This window comes from Lactuca virosa, chromosome 1, assembly GCF_052849685.1.
Source record: "Lactuca virosa cultivar CGN04683 chromosome 1, Lactuca_virosa_CGN04683_v6, whole genome shotgun sequence".
NCBI classification, from domain to species: Eukaryota; Viridiplantae; Streptophyta; class Magnoliopsida; order Asterales; family Asteraceae; genus Lactuca; species Lactuca virosa.
Window position 1 is genome coordinate 114,541,443 of NC_136426.1, and position 23,998 is coordinate 114,565,440.

Here is a 23,998-nt window from a genome sequence, read left to right on the forward strand (position 1 = left end):
CACTAAGCTTTCGGGCTTACAGTTTCAGTGTATTATTTCATGTACTTCAGGAGATCGTGGCAAGGCGAAGGCGTGATCGTACCGCTCCTCATTTTTTATGATTTATGTGATATGGTTCTGGGGGATACTCTGATGTTTAAACTATTTTGAAAACGAAATGTATGAACGTAATGGTTTTTGAATGAATTAAAATGTTTTAAATTGGCTCAAATTTTATGGGTGTTACAAGTTGGTATCAGAGCCTTGGTTTGAGCGAATTGGAGGAACATTCGTGTGAATCCAGTCTCAAATCAAGGAGGGATTTTCAAAATAGTTTTCAAAAGGTTTTCGAAATAAGTAAAGGAGGATGCAGAGGGTACGATCAACCAGAGCCAGTAAGTAACCCCAAAATACCATACAAGTTATTTGTTTATGTGATATGTTAGAACAGCATGCTAGTACTAGGCTAGGGAATTTCAGGAATTGCATGATAGAATTGCCTGATTATGTGATGCCTACTAGCCTAGGGTTTTCCTTATATGAGATATTCAGCTTTCCTCTAGGAGTGAGGATTGAGTGCTCGCCGTGTGTGTGTATATGGTTAGAGTGTTGTGGTGATATTTGAGACAAATATGGGTAGGTGTGGAAGGTAGTGTGGGCCCGTACTACTGAAAGCACATGACCCATACGCGTATCAAGGAAGTCACAACTCTCTAGGGTATCGGTTATGAGATAGTTCCCCCGGGCGGGTATGTGATGTGTCTAAGGGTCTTGTTGGTGTATTGCAGTATGGCGATTACGAGACGTTTCGGGGCAGGATCAGGTTCGGGATCAGGATCGGGAGAGGGTGGTCAGGATGGGTCAGTACCACCCGAGGTCATTGGTCAGATGAGTACGGACGAGTTGGATGCCAGGATTCGTGAGATCCTGCATGATGAGGTTGTTGCTATGTTCCGGGTCGAGTTGCCGGAGATGTTTGGGTCGATCAAGACTGCCATGGTTGAGTACTTTGATGAGCGCTATGCAGCTCTTGCGGAGGTGGCTGCCGCGGCAGCTACAACGGCTGTAGCAGTGGAAGGGGGAGGAACCGGTCGAGGTTTTCAGTATCGAGACTTCGATAATACGAAGCCCCCTACTTTCGATGGAGTTCACGATCCAACACAATACTCTACAACCTAGAAGAAGGATGTCGTAATCTAGTTGCAGAATATTTGAAGGTAGGTAAATGACGATTTACCAATTTCCACCATGAAAAACGAAAAAGAAGTTTAAGTTTTAAATGAATTGAAACTCCTAGATCCTTTGAGATTCATTGAACTTTTCAATGACATGTTTAATCTCGATCATGCCCTTCTATTTGTGACTGGGATGCCGAGGATCACAAATAAGGTGTGAATAACCATGCGAATCTACGTGGTGCACTCAATGCTACTACCACCTAATCAATGTGCCGATTAACCACACACGCTCCATTGATCTATGATAAACATCGAGCCACCCTTCACTACCAATGTCAACCCCAAATTAGTGTATCGGTTAACCACGCACGCTCCACTAACGTTTGACAAGGGTACGAAGTGTAATTCCATGGATTAGCATACAATTTCACATTTTGCCTAAAGTAACTATGATTTGGGAATTTGTAAAATCATTTAGTTACTTTGTACTTCATTATACTTATAATAGAAGGTTTCGTCCTATCCTACCCGTTCGGCTAACGACCCTCCACTAGTCAAGAGTGCGGTGGGTAAGAGTGGATACCCATTCAATCGCCATTTTATAGGCAATTTCCTTAAACACCCCTTATAGACCAGCTTCGTGAATGAGGCCTAGTAACGGTAAGACTGACTTTTTACTCATACATATATAATATTAGACTTTTAATGTTACATATAGTATAAAGGTGTATTTTATACTTTTAAAATACTAGGTGGTCTAATTTAATAAATTATACTTTTAATTTAGTTAAATGTAAACCAAAACTTTATGGAATTATTAACTATCTTTTAATTATACACTTTAATTAATTAATAAAACCATAAGGGTGTAATTTGAACCTTTTCAAAAAAAATACGAGGGTTTTTAGAATTTAACATTTCAAAATTAAACTTTTAATCAACTTTTAAATTCCAAAACTTGAGGGCAAGTTTTGAAACATTTCAAAACATTAGGGTTTAACTATTTAAATTTCAAAAACAAAACTTTTAAGTTCAAATTTAAACTATAAAACTTAAAGGGAGTAATTTGAAACTATTCAAACTTTGTCAAGAACATTCTAGATCAACAATTCAAATAAGGCAATTATATAGTTTTGACCTAGTCTAATTTCTTACAAGATAATATACCAAATAATTCAAATAATTAAATTTAATCATATAAGGAAGTAATTATTCAATTAATATGAAATTATCTTTTATTTTGGCAAAGATAATCACCCAATATCATAAAAATCCGATTTTTATCAATAAAAAACGTTTTGGTAATTATCCCACAACAAAAATAGGCAAGAAACCCGAAAAATCCTCCATCTGACCCTCTGACTCGTCGAGTTCACTATGGACTCGGCGAGTCACCTAGTTGACTCGGCAAGTCAAGTCGAAAAACCTCAAAAAAAAAAATCGATTTTCAGCCAAAATTCGATCAAATAAGCATCAAATTCACTAACAAACAGCCCTAGGCTCTGATACCACTGAAGGGTTTTGAGCAGTACATCATTCCTATGAGGTACATGCAAACCCTAATAGCTTTTGGATCTAGTTTGTCTAATGAACATGCAATTGAATATCCAAAGCTATAAACCGTAGATCTATCATATAAGAACTGAAATAAGGGTTTAGTAATTACCTTTGATTGTTATATAGTAATAACAATCAATTCCTTGCTTTGATTGGCTTCAGAAAGCTCAGTGCCTCAAGTGTTGCACCTCTAATGGAGTCACAAACACCACTAAGCAATTGGATGAAGGAGAGAAGAGAGGGGAGCCACCAAAAACGGCTGGAAACCCTAAAGGAACACTTAGCCACGTTTTTGGGGCATAGGGGTCCTTTATATACATGTAGGCTATTAGGGTTTGCAACTAGGAAACCCTAATCTGACTGCTTAGGCCCTAAGCAGCCCATGGACTCCTTTAACATATCCCTTGGACGAATTCCTTATGGGCTTCCCATAGAATTCGTCCAACCTATATATTATTAGGTGATCCATAGCCCAATTGTAATTATCTTATAATTACAACTCCAGTCCCCTAAGTTTAATTAATCTCTTTTAGTCACAAAATTAATTCTTAATTAATTATTGACTAATATTAATTAAACAATATGATTTCTCCTTTAATATATTATTCTTATAATATATTAATAAATCATAATTAACCCTTTCTCTCCTTAATTCATCCTACATATTGCTATGGTGAAGGCAACCCAAAAGGACTATGCTCACAATCGGGTCAAGTACATACCAAAATAGTTATGAACTTAGACACTAATCCAACAATATTATCTTTAAATCTTTTCAAATTCATGTACCATTATCAATTTCAAATCCGGTCATTTAATTATATCTTATTAATTATGGATGTAAATCATATATTTTTTATAACTATTTTAACTTAATATAATATTAGGACTCATGTTTTCCAATTATACCCTTTCCCATATTTTGTTATGATATATAGATATATATATCTTATAAAACCACTGTTTACCATTCTATATATCCTTATTAACCTTATATAATATCACGTATCATACAAATCATGAAAAAAAATTGTTTCTTCAACCTCTCAATCACAAAAAAAATTGTTTCTTCAACCTCTCTTTACACTTGCTGTTGCCTACTTCCATCATCCATCATCCATAACAAGTTTCATTATCCTCTGCAATGTTTGTTTTTGTTGTTATATTATGAATCATGTATGAAATGGTGCTTTGAATATGTTTATCATGTATGCAAACTGCTTTATTTTTTCCTTTATTTCGTGTTAAAATATTTGATAATTCTAACTCTTCTTAATTCACATTCTGTCATCGAACTTCCTTTGCCGAATGCTATTTGGTTTCCGTCTTTATTGAACTCAAAACTGTTTTTTTTGTGAAGGTGCGGTTTGCACTTTTTCCTTCATTAAAACAACAATCATGACAACAACAATCGTTGTCAAGGTGCATAAAACCAACATGCTGGAATATATCGATGTATTAGGCAACAATGTTTACAAATAATATGGACCATTTATGTTACAATCTCCTAAATGAACATGTATTCAATATATTCCGCCACATGGATCATAATATAGTTTCACTTTCAATGTTGGCCCATATTATCATTAATAAAAAATTATATTTCAACTATTTTTTAAAAGTAAATACACATTATATCATCCTACTTTGCAAATCTACAATAGGATCCCAATATTTGACTTTACCGCTTAGACTTTGGCCTAAAAGTTACTTCTTCATGTCTTAATCTTTAGCTTAAGCCACTGAGTTTGTTATTCTACAAACAAGATTTTATAACAATAATTTTTTATTATTGTTCGTAACAAACTATGTTGACCAAGTCTATTATTGTCAATTTGTTTTAAGTTTAAATAACAAACTATGTTGACCAAGTCTATTATTGTCAATTTGTTTTAAGTTTAAATAACAAACTATGTTGACCAAGTCTATTACTGTCAATTTGTTTTAAGTTTAAATGCAATCTCCTTAATCTTTGGCTTAAGCCACTGAGTTTGTTATTCCACAAACAAGATTTTATAACAATAGTTTTTTTTATTGTTCATAACAAACTATATTGACCAAATCTATTATTGTCAATTTGTTTTAAGTTTAAATAACAAACCATGTTTACCAAGTCTATTATTGTCGATTTTTTTAAGTTTAAAAGTAATTTCCTTATGACCAATGGTATAATTGTCAACACGAGCACATACTCTACAAATTTTAATTTCTTCCATGAATCTTATATTCTTATTTATGCAGATTATCATTCCAATTATATCGTCAATCATAAACATTTTCCAAAATAATTATATGTATATTTATCATGTTTCAATATATAGAATGCATACATTTATGATTAAATCGTTTAATAAGTAAATATTATCTTTAAATATTTTCAAAATGATGTACCCTTATCAATTTAGGAACAATCATTTAATTTAATCTGATTAAAAAGGCTTTAATTCATTTATTATATATATATATATATATATATATATATATATATATATATATATATATATATATATATATGTATGTATTTTTATTTATTTAATATAAAATCACAACACATGTTTTCCAATTATATCTATATATTTGTTAACCAACTTTAATTCGTTATTATCTTCACCAATATTCTTTAATTCCATTCTTTGTATAATCACGAGAACCGTTATAGATGCTTCCACAACTCTATTTGCTAGAGGTGTTGGGAAAACTATTATTTCCATATGTTCAACAAATGGACATTGCTACTTTTGATTTATTACCATATCACATTAGACAAACCTCACAAATTGTAGATGCGTTCATCGAAATCAATAAGATATAAGTTTTTTTTAGACTGTTATACTAATTATTTTAAATTAATATATACTTTTATTTTAATATTTGATATATGTTATGTATGTTAGGACATGTAATATAATTATGCCCTATAGAACATAATATAATTTTAAGATCCATTTATAGGTTAAAATCTATGTAATTCACATGTTGATAACATAAATGAACAAAAATAACAATGTAGTTTGAAAGTATGTTGCTATAAATAACAAAAATTGTTCATGTTATTATTTTTTGTTAATAATTTTTTTTTATAGTTTTTAGAATTCAATAAAATTATATATTTCGAGACATAACCCTAAAATAACAATCAAAATTATATAGGTTTTGTTCATAACCCTAAAATAACAAAGTATACTTTAAAATTAAAAAATTAATAATAATATTTAAATAATAAATTCCAAAGACGTTTGTATGTTTTTTATGCGTTCCTTCGTGTTTAACGCGGGTTATAATCTAGTTAACATTGTAAATGATAAAAAATAAATCTTTTTTATAATAAATATTATTATAGTTTAATCAATCGTATTGATATTTTAATTCTATTTTACTAATACTCAAATACACCTTTTACACACCATAATAATAATAATAGCATACTATAACGGCCAGTTCCAAGTTCCAATCCTATATGTGATGAGACACATCCTTTACCACTTTCAAAAGAAGTGACAGTTATAATACTTTTTTGCTAGAGTTTCTTGAAAACTGATTAATGCTTTAGAGACATTATTCAAGCATATTAAAATCTATATATTTTTTCAACACACATCAAGCTTTTTAACTCCTTTTTACAATCAAATGCTTTTATATGTGTAAGCCGGGCTTTATATATCAAACAATATATATATATATATATATATATATATATATATATATATATATATATATATATATATATATATATATATGATTTTCAGTTTGGCTATATAACATCTCCATACACAAAATAAATAAATAAAATTTATGAAAAGATGTAATATACTTTTACAAAAAAAAAACAAAGTAATATGGATTTAACTTTCTCAACTAAACCTACATTTTTCCGTTTTTGCTTTGTCGCATGCCAATAAACATAGAGAATAAAAGAAATTTAATTTATATTTTTTTAGTATATATTTCTAAACAAATGACTTATTTTTAATAGTTATAACTTGTGTTAAACCTATTTTCTACACCCAAATGGGTTTTCCACGTCAAAGTTATTGTCGGTTAAAAGCATTGTCAATCAACAGATTTTATATTTCCTTGTAAAAGTAATATGGATTTAAGTAACTTTCTCGGCTAAACTTCCATTTTTCCGATTTTACTTTGTCGCATGCCAATAAACATAGTAATTAAAAGAAATTTAATTCAGATTGTTTAAGTATATACTTTGTCGCATGCCACTCTGGCCCACAATCTCCTGGTTGGATTGCCATTGACCCACAATCTTCCGATTGGATTGTCTGGGTTTGTAGGCCGACAACACAAAGCAATACAACCTTAACCCACCCATACTATGTCGACATATGTAACATATAAACATATAACTATCAAGTACATGTAGTCATGCATATTTACTAATCTAACATATAATCAACATAACATCATCCTATATACCAAAATACATAACCTAGTGGGTTGACATTGGTGCCTTCGACCCACGAGTACAGTGAGGAGAAAATCACTTCACAGACGATAAACAATTGTTGTTGCTCTCACTGTAATACAAGTGCTACTCCACACCTAGATAGTCATATAAGGTAAACCCTTGGTCTACCTTCCAAAGCTAAGGGTTGGCCACAAGTCAAACTCAGTTGACCTCCATGTCGTGGCCATCATTGGCCACACCATGGCCCACAGGTCTAAAACCGATCCAGGCCCAATGTAACTCCCAGATTCCTGATACATATTTCAATTAAAGTTAATTATGTTTATGAGGGGACTCGGCGAGTTGGAGGCACAACCCATCGAGTAGAATGGGAATTGGACGCGAGACTTAAGTCACCTACTCGACGAGTATAGCTGCCTGGAGGAAACCCTAAATTTTAGGGTTTGCACCCTATTTAAACACCTTAAAAGGCTTCCACCCCAACCTCCATCACCCTCCAGACCCTCTTCACGAAACCCTAATCAATTTTGAGTGTTCTTGAGCTTTTGTGTGCCATTTTGTGTTCTTGAAGCAAGAAGCAGCAGAAGAAGAAGGAGCTTGGGGATTTCATAAGAAACAAGTAGATCCAAAGATTTTGCTTAATTTCCTGCTTTTTGGAGGTAAAAAGTCTATACCTTGCTCCTCCTTTCATTATATATTATTTATGGAGTAGTTTAGGGTTTTTAGAAGCCATTTTTGGAACCATTCTTCGATGCAAGCACGATTTTGGGTTTATGACTTCGAATTTGGAACCCTTGAGGGAGTCCATGGCATAAATGTGCCAACTGTATGGCCATGGGAGTCCCATGCACCTAGTAGGCTTCATATTTGGGTCTTTTGAGCTTGAAGACCCATGTATGGACGTAAAGTTCATAACTTTACGTGTTATATCGACTCTAGAAGGCTAGATCTAGGTTATGGATGCATTAAGCTCGAGTAAAATTGACTGTATGGATTTGACATATGGGGGACTCGATGATTTGTTCATACGACTCGGCGATTCGGTTCGTGGTTCCCCCAACCTTACTGGTTCTGAGTGAACTCGTTGAGTCTGGGAGGTGACTCAGCGAGTTGGACGTGGTTTTGGACTCGAAGACCATATGACTACGAGTTCATTTATGAACTCGGCGAGTAGAGAGAAAATTTCCCATCTGAGATGAAGATGAACTCGACGAGTTCAAGGATGAACTCGGCGAGTTGTGAGTGAAATGTCTCGTCTTGTATGAAGGAGAACTCGACTAGTTTATGGGCGAACTCGATGAGTAGGGTCGAAACCCCTGGGTTTTATGGACCCATGAACTCGACGAGTTGATGGACCAACTCGACGAGCTGGGTCAACCAGGATGTTGACTTTGACTAGGATGTTGACTTTGACCAGGGTGTTGACCTTGACTTTGACTTTGAACCGAGTTGACCCTTGTAAAGGTTTGTGAGTATGGAAGGGTAATTGGAAGGAATTGTTATGTGTAGGAATTTGAGAGTAGTAGATCCCGGCACCGAGGGAAGTTCAGCTACCACACGACATCGAGGTAAGTTACCTTCCAGTAGAAGTGGGTATAAGGCCACAATGCCGGCCCACTAGTAGGAGATGTTGTTGGATAATTGTTTGTGTGATAATTGTCTGGTATGCCACTATCTTATATGTTTGTATGTTGGGATTCCTTGTATATGTGTTAGTTGTAGTATGGATGAAAAGTCCCCGGATACCGGTTGAAAGATATCGAAGGGGTAGACAGTACCCATTCATGCCTAGTTGTATATTTATGATATGATCTTATGTGGTAGTGGTAGGGGTGGAATAGTCCCCAATTACCGGTTGAAAGATACCGAAGGCAGATACCAATTGAAAGATACCAAAGGCAGTTACCGGTTGAAAGATACCGAGGGCAGTTACCGGTTGAAAGATACCGAAGACAGTTACCGGTTGGAAGATACCGAAGACAGTTACCGGTTGAAAGATACCGAGGGTGTATGTGGTATGTGGTATGATGGGGGAACTCACTAAGCTTCGTGCTTACGGTTTTCAGTTTTGGTTTCAGGTACTTCCTCTTCGAGGGGAAAGGAGCCGGCTTAACTGCAGCGCATCACACCATGATTTCCGCACTGATGTTCCTTGGGATTTGTACTCTGACATTATTTTATCATGACATGGTTGTTTATTGATACCTTGGTTTTGAATATGGTTTGACACTGTTATGTTTTCAGACAAATGGTTTTATAAATAGTATATTAAAAATGAAATTTTTGGTCATGATTTTTGGTATGTTACACCCAAGTCAAAGAACTCAACAAGGTATTAGTAAATCCTCCATGTTGTGGCCTTCCTCTGCCATGCCGTGAGCATAAGATGTTAATACAGTCGACTAGTCCCTACCCGTCACGTCGTGGCGGCCTAGTGGCACGCCGTGGGGAATAGTCTGATTAGCTTAATCGAGTTAAGCTGCTTTTAACTCAAAACCAAAGGCTCAAAAACCTATATCTACTCATTCTCAACGCCTTAATGGATAAATTTTCCAACTTTATCCATTAAGACACTTCAATAAGACAAAATCTATAATCAAAGGTCTAATAAAGGCAAAATCATGACATGGGCTTAACCATTAAACACTTTTCCTCAAAGTCCTTAGTCTAACAAACTCCGGAGGAGTTTCTAATACCAGATCTAACCTAAACTTGGGCGCTTTATAGACATGCGTGCCCAGTACATGTCTAAATTCCATTTTAGGTCAAATGATCAAAAAGGTGACCAAAACTCATGCAAGGCTAAGAATACTGACCAAAGTCTAGATCTACAAGATATATTGCTATTGGGACTCAGGATAGTCATAAAGTTGCAACCTTTATGACCCCAAACCAACCAAACATCATTTATGGACCAAAATAAGCTAATAAAGATAGATCTACACCCAAATAATCATCAAGATGGAAACTTGAGGACTTACACATGGTCCAGAGAGTGATTCCAAGGATGGGGAAGAGTTGTTGCTTGATCTTTGGGCTAGCATCTTCTTCTTCCTCATTCAAAACACATCCAAAAACCACAAAAGTTCAATATCACATAAGAGAGGCTAGGGTTAGGGTTTATGCTCTTGAAAGGGTGATGGAGGCTGAAATATTACAAAAACCTCACCATCATATCCTCTATATAGGGCCCAAATCCCAAGGATTAGGGTTTCTCCAAAATCGGTTGCCACATCGTGGTGGGTCATTCAAATTCGCGGTCTGGAAAAATAACGCCATGCCGTGTGTAACATCTATCTTTCGAGGTATCATTTAATTAAATTATTTATTATTTATTTATTGGGCTGCCCATAAGCCGTACACTGGGCGTAACCTGGCGTATGCGGGGCGTAGAGGCGCCTAGGATTCGAGGGGCGCATGCACGTACGCCCAGCGTACCAAGGAGTACGCGCAGCGTACGTGAGCAGACTCAAAACCCTAATTTTTAGGGTTTAAGTCATATAAATACCCCATTATGGCTCAAACCCTACCCTCCTTACCAGTCCCTCACCCTCAGAAGAACCCTAAAACGTCCCATAATCCATTGTTGTGTGTGCTTACCCTTTTGAGCTCATTTTAGTGAAGAGAAGCTTGGAAGAATAAGAAGAGAAGAAGAAGTAGAAGAGCTTGTGTATCTTGAGCTCAAGGATCTGAAATTATTCCATCTTTTGGCATCCAAAGGAGGTATAAAGCTCCTAACTTTCCTCCTAGAAGCTTAGATCTTGGTATATGAAGCTTTGGACCTTTTAGGTCCAAAGATTGGATCTTTTCATGCAACTTCATTTTTGAGCTTAGGGTTGCCACCCTTGGAGCTCAAAGCATCCCTTTATCAGTAAAGTTTCGATCTTTAAACCCTTTTTGTAGCCATGAATGCGATTTAGTCATTTTTATGGAGTTAGTTGCTATTATTATAGCTTTGGGATCATTTGGTGGGTTGCAAGCCACCAAGTGATCGACTTTATGGATTAAGACACTGAATAAGACCTAGATTTGTGATTATAGCCTTTGGAAAGGAGTAATAAGCACTTAATGGGAAAAGTGTCTTAACAGGGAAGTACGTTGGGCGTACATGCTGGTACGTGCAGCGTATAGCCCATTTAGCCAGTACGCTTAGCGTATATAGGAGTACGCCCCACGTACTCAACAGATATGGGTTTGGCGACTCTGGGCCTCGGTTTGGGATGAGTCTTGGGCTTATCAATGATTGGGCCTCAATGGGCCATAAGGAGTCAGCAATGGGTTTGGATTATATGTTGGACTTTGTAAAAGGCCCATTTAAGAAACTGGGCCCAATTTAGAAAATTGGGTCGTAAGTGGGCTTTTAGTGGGCCATTTATGGGCTTAGGAAGATTAGATAGTATTAGGCCTGAGTTAGGGTCCCTATTAGAGCAATGGGTAAAATGGTCCTTTTACCCTAGATAAATTATTAGATTCTGACAAAGAATTATCATATAGAGATAGCCGGGAAGCCGTGGGAGCAGCCAGCAGAGATTCCTCACGCACGAGTGCAGCATTCAGTTTAAGAGGTGAGTCTTATCCTATAGGAACGGGTCTAAGGCACCAAGGCCGGCCCGCTTATGTGTGATTGTATGTGCCGGGGATAACTCGAGGTAGATTTATTGTTCCAGACTTCGGTCTGATGTCGGGGCAAGCCTGAGGTAGTTAGTATGCTTGATGTCTTTGTGATTCTTTCATGTGTCTGATTATGTGTTCCGGACCTAGTTCTGATGCCGGTGCAAGCCCGAGGAATGTTAGCTTCATGTTATGTTCATGTTTATGTTATGTTATGCTTGTAATATGATATGTATACCAGACTTCGGTCCGATATCGGGCGGGGCCCGATGCAGGGGCTAGGCCCAAGTTATGCCGGACCTTGGTCCGATGCCGGGCGGGGCCCGATGCCGGATTCGTCCGATGTCGGGCGGGGCCCGATGCATTGGGCTAGGCTCGGTATGTGATTATGTGTATGGTATGTGGTGGCTTGGGGAGACTCACTAAGCTTCGTGCTTACAGTTTTCAGTTTTGGTTTCAGGTACTTCCACTAGCATGGGGAAGGGCTCAGGATGACTGCATGACACACACCGCATCTTTTTAGTCTGGGACGATTCACTCTGATATTTGACATGTGTTTTGGATACATTGACAGTTGTTTATGACACTTTCATGATTTATGACTTATGGTTTCATGTGACGAATGATAATTATGGTTTTATGAATAACTAAAAATGAAAATTTTGGACTATATTTTTGGGATGTTTCACCGTGGCCGCCCAAAAACAAAATTCTAAAAATTAATGAATTGACGCATACCAGGTGTTACATATTCTTATCTCTATACTTCCATTACATATATATTATTTTATTATTTATTTTTGAAAAAAGTGTCGCACTAATCCTTAATAAACTTGCAAGCATCGGAGGTGTACACAACATATTTGTTTTTCCATATCTGAAAAATATCTGAACAACCAAACCAAATATATCTGATCCGATTCAAAATTTATCCTTCAAATGTTTAATCCAAATTTTAGAGTAAATTACACGAATGGTCCCTACGGTTTGGGGTAATTTGCATGTTTGGTCCCTAATTTATTTTTTTAACTAGGAAGGTCCCTACTGTTTGTTTTTGTTGCGTGCTTAGTCCCTGTCTTACCTAAAAAGACTATTTTGCTCTTGATTTTTTAATTTATCTAAATAAACACACCCCAACCCCATTTCCACATCACCTTACCTTACCTTACCTTAGCTACCCTACATTATTTAAATAAATTAAAGAATCAAGGGCAAAATAATCTTTTTAGGTAAGACAGGGACCAAACACGCAACAAAAACAAACTGTAGGGATCTTCCGAGTTAAAAAAATAAGTTATGGACCAAACGTGCAAATATCCCAAACCATAGGGACCATCCGTGTAATTTACTTAAATTTTTTTCATTTTGAAAATTCAGAATATTTATCTAGGAAAAAAATCCTATCATTGTCGTATAAAACCGAAAAAATCCAAATCAAACGGATAAATCTGATTCGATCTGAAATCAAATAATTCTCAACACAAAAATCCAAAAATTAGTCTGATGTTAGAAAATCCGACCCGCTTAATATATAAAATAATATGATTTCATATAAATTCGACTTGTGTCAATCTTAGGAGTGACAATTGGGTCGGGTTCATGTTGGCGGGTCATAATACATCAACCCAACCCAACTCATATATGTATTCGGGTTGACAGATCATAAAGATCAACCCAACCCAACCTATATAACACGTTTAAATCATACATGTTCGCAACTTTAGGGGTAGGTTTCACCGACGATGGCCGGTGGAGCGCAGGTGTACCGTTGGTTTGCAACTTTGCACTAGTGGGTTGGTGGCGTGCGACGCCGACGGGAGGTGGTATTGGTGGGTGTCCGAGTGAGCAACGGTGAGGTGGTAAGGTAAAGGAGATGAGTAGTCTCTGGTTTTTTAGTAGCAAGGATCCAGGGCTGGTCCTGAGGATTCAAATGTCCAGGACGAGCAACACAAAAAAGGCCCTTAGGCCCTAATGTGTGATGAATTAAATTATATAAACTGAAGTTTTTTTTAAAACGACGATAAGTTTCAGAAATCTGCTTTTCTCGTGTGAAAGTGTGAGCATACTAGAGAGTTCATATCCTCCGAGATTACGCACAACATCCTAGACCAGACTCCTGTGATCTTTGGCACGATCAAGGAGGGCATCCTTGAGCTTTTGGATGAGAGGTTGAGTGCTTTCCGCACTGAGGTGGCGGCCATGATGGGGTCGCGCACGTTGACTTTCAGGGAGTTCAGGGCTTGTGGAGCTCCTAATTACCATGGGGCTCGGGACCCCATCGTGAGTACTAGATGGTTGGCAGATGTCGCCAATGCATTCTGCACTAGCAGATGTCCCAAGGAGGACAAGGGTAGGATTGCATCCTGTATTCTGAAGGACCAGGCACATGATTGTTGGGAGGAGGTCGGACGGGCCATTGAGGATGATACAGTGTTGGATGCGATGACCTAGGGTGATTTCACGACCAGGTTCAGGGCCGAGTTTGCACCAGTTATTGAGGTTCAGCAGCTTGCTAGGGAGTTCCAGGACCTCCAGCAGACGACAAAGACAGTGGCGGAGATTACCGCCAAGTTCAGGGAGAGGGCCCTTTCTCACTCCACGGTATGCAGCGGACGCGGAGATGAAAAAGGCCCGATATCATGAGATGTTGTGGAGTGATATCTGTCAGTTTGTGAGCCGCTCCAGCTGCAAGACGTTGGATGACATGATAGCAAGGGCTAGTGAGAGGGAGATTGATTTAGAGATGGAGAGGAAAAGGAAGCCAGAGGTGGCGCCTGACATGGGGAGCTCGGGCAAGAAGCCCAAGGTGTCTGATCACAGATCTAGGAGCCAGCAGAGCCGTAGCCGTTGTGGCAAATGCGGCAAGTTGCACGACAGGGTGTGCAAGGCGGGGAGTTCGGGCTGCTTCATGTGCAGCCGAACGGGGCATATGAGAAGGGATTGTACAACTACTACCACCACCACCACATCATCAGATCTGATTTGCTTTCAGTGCGATCAGAGGGGACACAAGCATTCCCAGTGTCCGAGTTTGGCAGCAGCAGGTAAGGTGGCAACACCCGCTCCTGCAACATTGAGGATCACAGACGGCCGTCAGGGTCGGGCAGAGGCGCCAGTGGCCAAGAGCATAGCCTTCCAGTTGACAGCCGGTGGGTGATGTACCGGTAGTACGAGAGTACCCGGATGTATTTCTAGAGGATTTGACTGGGATACCTCCGGAGAAACAAGTTGAGTTTAGGATTGACCTGATTCCTGGTGCGGCTCCGATAGCCAAGGCACCATATCAGTTGGCTCCTCCCGAGATGCAGGAGTTATCTACGCAGCTGCAAGAGCTGCTAGACAAGGGATTTATCAGGCCGAGCAGTTCGCCATGGGGAGCCCCAATCCCGTTTGTGAAGAAGAAGGACGGGTCACATCGCATGTGCATAGACTACCCGGAGCTGAACAAGGTAACGGTAAAGAAACGTTACCCACTTCAGAGGATAGACAATTTGTTTGATCAGCTCCAGGGAGCATCTTGGTTCTCCAAGATTGATCTGCGGTCAGGGCATCACCAGATGCGAGTCAGGGATGGGGACGTCCAAAAGACAACTTTTAGGACTCGCTATGATCATTAAGAGTTCATGGTGATGCCGTTCGGGCTCACCGATGCTCCAACCGCGTTCATGGACCTCATGGACCGCTTGTGCAGGCTGATGCTGGATCGGTATGTAATAGTCTTCATTAATGACATCTTGGTTTATTCCAAGACTCAGGAGCAGCATGAGGAGCACCTACGGGAGGTGCTGGAGACACTGAGGAGGGAGAAACTTTTTCCGAAGTTCTCCAAGTGTGAGTTCTGGTTGCGTGAGGTGCAGTTTCTTGGGCACCTTGTCAACCAGAAGGGTATTTTGGTCGATCCGACCAAGATTGAGGCCGTGATCCAGTGGGAGATTCTGAGGTCTCCAACTGAGATTCGGAGTTTCCTGGGTATAGCGGGGTATTACAGGAGATTTATTCAAGACTTCTCCAAGATTGCAGTCCCGTTGACCCGACTGAACAAGAAGTCGGTGGTTTTCCGATGGGGGCCTGATCAGCAGATGGCCTTCGAGACGCTCAGGCAACGGTTTTGTGAGGCACCGATTCTCACTCTGCCGGAGGGTGTTGATGATTTTGTAGTTTACTATGACGCTTTGATCACAGGCATGGGTGTGGTTTTGATGCAGCGGGGTCACGTGATAGCTTATGCTTCGAGACAGTTGAAGCCTCACGAGGCTAACTATCTGATGCATGATTTAGAGTTGGGGGTTGTGGTGTTCGCCCTCAAGATATGGAGACATTACCTCTATGGGGTTCGTTGTACCATTTACACGGACCACAAGAGTTTGAGGTACCTCATGGATCAGCCAAATCTGAACATGAGGCAACGTCGGTGGTTAGATGTGGTTAAGGACTATGATTGTGAGATCCTTTACCACCCGGGAAAGTCCAACGTAGTGGCTGATTCCCTGAGCCGCAAGGCAGTAGCGACCCCAATTCAGGACTATTCCACCCCTACCACTACCACATAAGATCATATCATAAACATACTGCTAGGCATATATGAGTACTGTCCACCTCTTCGGCATCTTTCAACTGGTATCCGGGGACTTATCACCACTGCTACTATCAACACACATATAAGGCATCCTAGCACACAAACATATCAGATAGTGGCAACCAGGCAATTATCACACAGACAATTCTCTAACAACATCTCCTACTAGTGGGTCGTCATTATGGCCTTAGACCCACTTCTACTGGAAGGTAATCCACCTCGATGTCGTGTAGTAGCTGAACTTCCCTCGGTGCCGGGATCTACTCATCTCAAACTCCTACACATAACAATTCCTTTCAATTACCCTTCCATACTCATAACCCCTTACAAGGGTCAACTCATGTCAAAGTCAAATTCAAGGTCAACACCCTGGTAAAAGTAAACATCTTGGTCAAAGTCAACATCTTGGTTGACTCAAATCGCCGAGTTGGACCATCAACTCGTCGAGTTCCTGGGTCCATAAAACTTTGGGGTTTCGACCCTACTCGTCGATTTCACCAATAACTCGTCGAGTCCTCCTTCATGAAAGTCGAGGCATTTTACTCACAACTCGCCGAGTTCATCCTTGAACTCGTCGAGTTCATCTTCATCTCAGATGGGACATTTGCTCTCTACTCGCCGAGTTCATACATGAACTCGTTGAATCCTATGATCTTCGAGTCCAAAACCATGTCTAACTCGCTGAGTCACCTCCTAGACTCAATGAGTTCACTCATAACCAGAAAGGTTGGGGGAACCACGACCCAACTCGCTGAGTCGTATGAACGACTCGTCGAGTCCCCCATATTCCAAATACATACAGTCGATTTTACTCGGGATTAATGCATCCATAACCTATATCTAGCCTTCTAGGGTCGATATTACATGTAAAGTTACAAACTTTACGTGCATGCAAGGTGTTATGAGCCAAAAACACCATTTCCATACCTAAAATTAAGTCTAGCCCCAGGGGAAGAGATAAATTCGAGAACTTTATAGCTATAGGGGCTAAAAGGGACCTGGATCTAAAGTTACAACTTCATATCACACTCAATAATCAAAAGGGTTCACAAAGATGCCAAAAGATGGCCTTAACTTCAGCTATGGAGGAACCTAGCAATAGAGGAGTCAACGAAGCAACTTTATACCTCAAAGAGACTGGAAAAAGAACTTGAATCCTGGATCTACTGCTTCCTTTAACCTTCTAGCCCTTCCTTCATTCTTCTTCTAGCTTCAAGATCACACAAATATCCTTAAGAATGACACACACACACTCACAAATGCTCAAGGATCACGTTTTAGGGTTTAACGGGCTTAGGGAGACGATGGGGGGCTGAATGAGGTTGATAAATGCGTTTAAAAAGGGTGTAAACCCTAAAAATTAGGGTTTCATTCAGACAACTCTACTCGTCGAGTTGGGCTCCCGACTCGTCGAGTAGGTGACTTATGTCACGCGTCCAAATCCCATCCTACTCGACGAGTTAGGCTACCAACTCGTCTAGTCCCCTCACAAACAAAAATAACTTAAATTTAAATACGTACCAGGAATTCGGACGTTACAAATCTCCCCCACTTATCTTAGACTTCTTCCTCGAAGTCTGATACGCCAGTGAATAGCTCGGGGTAATTCTCCCTGATGCAACATGGAACTCCGACAACTCTTCTGGTCTTCTGCTGCGGCGGAGATCTGGACATCACAGAGCAAAGTCGTTAGAGCCTCCCCAGGGACTATGCCCCGGGAGCGGACTCCGACGATCAAGTTAGATCAGTTGGTAGATCTGAGATGGTTCTCTTTAGCTATAGAGAACCATCTTGGTGCTGGTGGTGGTGTATGGTGGCTGACAGCGGCGGTTGGCAGCTGAGTCACCCGGCTGGAGTATAGTATGGTGGCTGAGCCATGGGGAGGGGTCTAGTGGTGGCTGAGCCACTTGGGGAAGAGTCCTCTATATGGAGGAGGCACTATTCTATTTATAGTGGACAGTTAGGTCAAGGGGAATTAGGTCAGGCCTTGGGCCAGCCCAATTTGGGCCCAACTAGCAAGGAGTTGGGCAAGGCCGCCCGGGGGCGCCATGCGGGCTTGCGGATGCACACCAGGAAGGCCGACAAGGAGGTGCTAGGCAAGGGGGCGACATGAGAGTCCCCAGCAAGGCTGGCAAGGGAATGTCAGGCAGGGCTGGCAGGAGCGTGCCAGGCCAGGCTGGCGCGCTAGAGCAGTCTAGGCCATGCTAATGGACCATATATCATCAAGTCCCCCCCAGTTCGATGTTATTGGTACGCGGCCAATGACATTGGACAGGACTTAGTCATATAAACTGTGCGTCTTCAAGTCCCCTAGTCCGATGCGATTGGGTTGCTGACAATCGGATCGGACTAGACAAAGCACCAATACATTAAATAATAGAGAGAATGACCGAACCTCGCCCACAAGAGCCGTGGGGTTGTGCGATGAGCCAAACATTGCTTATGAAGCTTGAGCTGACTTGATATTCCTTCATTGAGAGAAGTGCGATCCGATTGGTGCGATGCAACGTAACTGTTGTTGCGATCATGCGGACCGAGGCTGCTAAAGAGTGTTACGCGACATTAATGTCGATTAAATGTCGGGTCGGGGTAGCTAAGGAGCGTAACCTCACCATACAGTCTCTAAGACCGTTGTCGAGCTCCGAAGTATGTAAATAGATACAACGTACTTGGTCCATGATTCCCGCGTTCCAGTCACAGCTGAAAGTTGTTAATAGAAATAGACGCTATAAGCGTCGCGCGCACGCCCTGGTGAGAGGGACGAGACCCGTAGCCAACACCGGGTGGGGAGTTATATTTCTATGCCCGCTGAACGGGAACTATAAGTGACAGTTCAGTGGTTCACACTTCGCAAGTCCCCTGTAAATGCTTTACAGACCGAGCTTTGCTCCGCGAGTTTGTTGTTGGCGCACTCTGAGTGTCGTAGCGGTGAAGAGATTATCTGAAAGGACAACTCGATCAAATAGTTAGTACTTTTTATTGAAATAATAAATCGATTCGGATTTTCAGTCACGATCATCTCGAAATACTTTGCGAGTAGTAGTAGTGTACTACTCTTCTCCCTCCCTTTTTGAAAATTCCGAGTGATCCGGGCCGCAACGCGTATTCTGGAAGCGTATTCTGTTGAGTGGAGCTTGTGGTGCGTGAGTATTAAATTGATAATTTTTTTTTTGTAAAAATGGCCCATGTTTTGTTGATGTAGCCCAACAACTTGAAATAGCCCATCCGAAGTATCATAGCCCCTATGTCATAGGAGAAGCCCAAATGTGTTACTACCCAAAAAATCATTTTTGTTTTGTTAAGCTTTACAAATAATGTAGCCCAATGACATGAAGAAGCCCATTTGGGAGAAACCCATAATAAATCATAAGAAGTTCAAAATAAATGTGTATGAGCCCAATATAAATGTGTATGAGCCCAATATGAATTTATGAGTCCATTTGAGTAATCAGCCCAAATACTAATTTAGGGTACGCCCAACATTTTGTTACAATTTGGAAAAAAGGACTCGTCAGTTGGTATCCGACGTCACACAAACTGGGAAAAGAACGCTCTCTTGCTAGGATCATACCAGATGCATCTGTCCTTGTGGTTCGTCGCCGGAGGACGACGGTGGGAAAGGAGGCCGAAACAGCGAGCGGTGGGTGAAGGTACTCTGATTCTAGTCGCCGACGATGGATCAAGGAACTGGGTCGGAGGCTCCTGTAAACATCGATTTGTTGAAGCTGGGAGGTCGTCGTGGCAGCGGATCTGTTTGGTCTTTGTTTGCCGATGGCTTGCGGATGGAGTGCGCCAAGTGGTAACGACGGCAGTTGGTGGGAGCACTGGTGATTCCTCGTTGGAATTCGGTGATGTAGAAGACAGTCCCAACCGAGGACCGAAGAGCGCTGCAGGTTTGCCTTGTTGGGGTGAGAGATTGCCGGATTTCAATTTTCTGATAGCTAGAGGTTGTATAGCTGTGATGATTGCGATGATGTCTAGTAATTATCGGTGATTGTGTGGTTCCAGTTCCCGATGGTTGTTGGAAGCTGCTGAAGGTGTTCGTTGGTAACAACGGTGATGGGAAGAACAAGCCTCGTCGGCAACGCAGGTCTGTTTGGCGGCAGGATGTGGCTGAAGGTGGTACGACGGTGAGCGTTGTTTGTGGCAATTGAAGCTGAGAATTCCATTGTTGCCGGTGGATACTGCTTCTTCAGAGCATTCGACCGGTTACGTTGTAGCTTCAGGTACCGGATAGACCTGGTCTAGTGAAGGCATCCAACTGTTGGTGAGATAACTTCGGTTCCGGTGACCTCTGGCGGGGGTTGAAGCGTCAGTGCCTTCTACGACGATTTGGAGCTGTTGGGTCGCAGTTGAAGATGTTTGGCGAAAAGAATGGCGATGTTGTGTCTTCGTTGAGAGAAGTTGGGATCTGGGGAAGGCTGCCCGAGGAGGTGTGTTGACCGGGTGGGTCTCGGCTCCTTTGTCTGTTCTGTTGACTTTTGATAGCTTGTATTGTGGGTCATACCAATAGGACTGAAAAAGTGTGTAATAGATGCTATAACTAGCTATCACTCCTCCTTTTTTTTTCTTTTGGTCGGCCAAGAAACGACAACAACAGCTGTTGTATTTGATGTTTTGTTCTTTCTTTTTTACTATTTTTTTTGTATTGACGGAAAAGGAGTCACCATTGAACTTTGATACCTTTCTTCCTTTCTTCTGTTATATTGATTGCATCAGTTCATCTCTATATCTTTTTTTTTTCTTTTTTTGGCTAATCAATAAATTGTAAGCTATGGTAACTTTAAAAAAAACATTAACTTTCATCTGTTTTGACTTAAACAAGCCATTTTTTTTTTCAAATTTGCTGGAGAAATCCTAAAACATAAACAAGACATGTTTTAGAGAGTCTTGTAGTTTAAAGTATACACTGAATACTTCCATCTCCCCTCATTTTTTTACTAACCAGTAAACTATGAAAATAATAGGGTATATCTTTGAGGTAAAAATGATGAAGTGCAATATGATAGGTATGGTAAAAAGAAATAAACAATTTTGTGGGTTTTGTGAACTGTACAATGTACACAGCTTTGTGTACAGGCAAATAATTGCAGGGATAGAGATTTGTATAGAGAATTTTGAGTTTAAGGGATTTTTTTGCTCTTTTTTCTTTTGCAATGTACAAAAAACACAGCTATGCCTACAAGCAGCTGTTAAAATTGGTAAAAAAAAAACATACAAAAATCCTTATCTAAAAAACAAATTTTCTTCTCAATTTGAACAAAAAAGGATGGTCTATGAACTGTAAAAACCTCTTTCCTTCTCAAGTTTCTCAAGAAATCATCAAAATGCAAATGAATACAGAGCTGAGGTTGTAGAATGGAGTTGTATACAGAAAAAAAAACAACTAAAAAAGGATTTTCTGATCTTATGAGCAGATGAATGTTGGTTTAAACTCATAAAACTTTGTTTTCTTCTGAACTTGCTCAATAAAACCCCAAAATATGAGTAAAAAACGAATCTAAGAAGATTCTTGCAAACTTGTGGAATATTTTAGTGAAGAAAATCATATAGATCCATAGATCTGAACTAAAAAACGAAAATAGATCTATAGATCTGAAAGATTGTGAAGCACATTTAATTATATCTTGGCAAGAAACAAGAAGATATGAACAAATGATGGGTAGAAATTAATAGATATGAGCAAACCAAAGCTGAGATACAACAGATATGAACAGATCTAGGATAGAATGAGGTTATGGCTGCTCGTTCAAGTCCGGGATGACGCCAAATGATGCGACATAGAACTCCAAAAACTCTTCTGGTCTTCTGCTGCGGCGGAGATCTGGACATCACAGAGCAAAGTCGTTAGAGCCGCCCCAGGGACTATGCCCCGGGAGCGGACTCCGACGATCAAGTTAGATCAGCTGGTAGATATGAGATGGTTCTTTTTAGCTAGAGAGAACCATCTTGGTGCTGGTGGTGGTGTATGTGTTGGATATAGTGTCTAAGTCCATAACTTTATTTGGTATGTACTTGACCCGACCCGGCATGGTCCATTTGGGTTGCATGGCATTGCAATACTTGGATAGACTAGATGAGAGAATAAGGCACTTATGATTATTAATATATTATAAGTTCTAATATATTAATAATAGTATTATTTAATTAGTATTGATCAAGTATTAATCTAGTATTAATCTAGTGATCAAAGTGAGACTAATTAAATATATAGGGTTGATTATGACAATCATCAATTCTTTTATGGTGGATTAATGATCCATGGTTTATGGGTTTGGTTATAACCATATGGAGCTCCATGGATAGTCCATGGGAGTTACAAACCCATGGGTCATGAGAAATCAAGAGTCATGACAATTAAGGGCATTCATGTGTAAACCCTAATTGTGACAACACTATAAAAGGAACCCTATGGCTAGCAAAATCATGACCTAGTGTTACTAGAGAGGGCATAACCGATTTTGAGGCTAAGTGACATTCTCTCAAGTTATTCCAAGTCTTGTGGTGTTGTGTGAAGCATTTGAGGCACAACATTTGGGGTGCTAGGCTCACAAAGTCTTGAAGGAATCCAAGCAACAACAAGGTATGTATTTCTACTAGTTTTATGTTTTATGTAATCCCCATGCCATGCTAGTTAGGAAATAACCTTGAAAAAGAAATTTGCATGTATATAGAGAAAACATAGATTCAAGGTTATTAGGGTTGCATGTACACTTAGGAAGTGTTAGAATGCTCAAAAACTCATCAGTGGTATCAGAGCCTAGGATTGTTTTTTGTATACTTGATGCAAAACTGCTTAAAAATCGAAAATTCTGCACTCTGACGACTGGACTCGCCGAGTCCATGGGGAGGACTCGTCGAGTCCATGAACAAATTCATTCTACTCGCCGAGTAGAATAATGCACTCGGCGAGTAGGAGCGTGCTGGGCAGTTTTTTCGAGTTTTGTTGCTGGAAATGGATTAAGATCATTATCCCAATCTGTTTTGGACTTGTAAAATCTGTTTTTCAAAATGATAATGATTATGTTAACCCATTTTACATGGCTTTTATCAATTTTCAAGTATTGTATATAGTTATATGATTTCTTGAAATTGCTTGACATGAATTTGTGTTCTTATGAGTTTTTAGAAGATCATAGGAATTATATGTAACCTCAAGGTATGTTTAATTCATGATCTTAATGGCAATGATGGTGTCCATAACTTGTCCTCAAGTTATGGATAACCAAAAGTCACTTCTTTAAATTGTGATTAAAGAACTAAAGAAGTTTCATAAAATGAAGAGTCTTCATTTTTATGAACCATTAAAACTCATAAGTTACAAATTGAAGAGACTTGGAATAGTTTCAAATCTTGCCCTCAAGTTTTGGAATTTGAAAAGTCTTACACTTTAATACTTTAATTCCAAATTAAACCTTAGATTTTTAAAAAGTTTAAAAATCAACACTTATACTATTATTATAATTTTATTATATAGATATGTATAAGAATATGTCATTCTTACCGTTAGTAGGCCTCATTCACGAAGCCGGTCTATAAGGGGGGTATAAGGTTGTTGCCTATAAAATGGTGACTTAATGGGTGTCCACTCTCACCCACCGCTTCCTTGATCGGTGGAGGGTCGTTAGCCGAACGGGTAGGATACGACTTTAAATACTCGTTAAAGTATAATGAATT

At 39.6% G+C, this 23,998-nt stretch overlaps 2 long non-coding RNA genes across 4 annotated transcripts; one reads left to right on the forward strand and one right to left on the reverse strand.

Annotated features, from left to right (window-relative positions):
* Positions 1–7,061: 7,061 nt before the first annotated feature.
* LOC145157002 (uncharacterized) lies at positions 7,062–20,031 on the reverse strand. 3 transcript variants are annotated; one of them, XR_013737028.1, is made up of 5 exons: positions 19,893–20,031; positions 18,934–19,563; positions 17,843–18,860; positions 17,449–17,531; positions 7,062–7,424 (listed from the first exon to the last, which is right to left on the reverse strand). It is a non-coding gene; the product is annotated as an uncharacterized LOC145157002 (long non-coding RNA). The 3 variants fall into 3 exon arrangements; XR_013737038.1 differs by having other exon boundaries at positions 17,843–18,863; XR_013737030.1 differs by lacking the exon at positions 7,062–7,424 and adding an exon at positions 16,381–16,598.
* Positions 20,032–20,138: 107 nt separating this feature from the next.
* Positions 20,139–21,005, forward strand: LOC145157017 (uncharacterized). The gene is made up of 2 exons (XR_013737049.1): positions 20,139–20,229; positions 20,330–21,005. It is a non-coding gene; the product is annotated as an uncharacterized LOC145157017 (long non-coding RNA).
* The last annotated feature ends 2,993 nt before the right edge of the window (positions 21,006–23,998 follow it).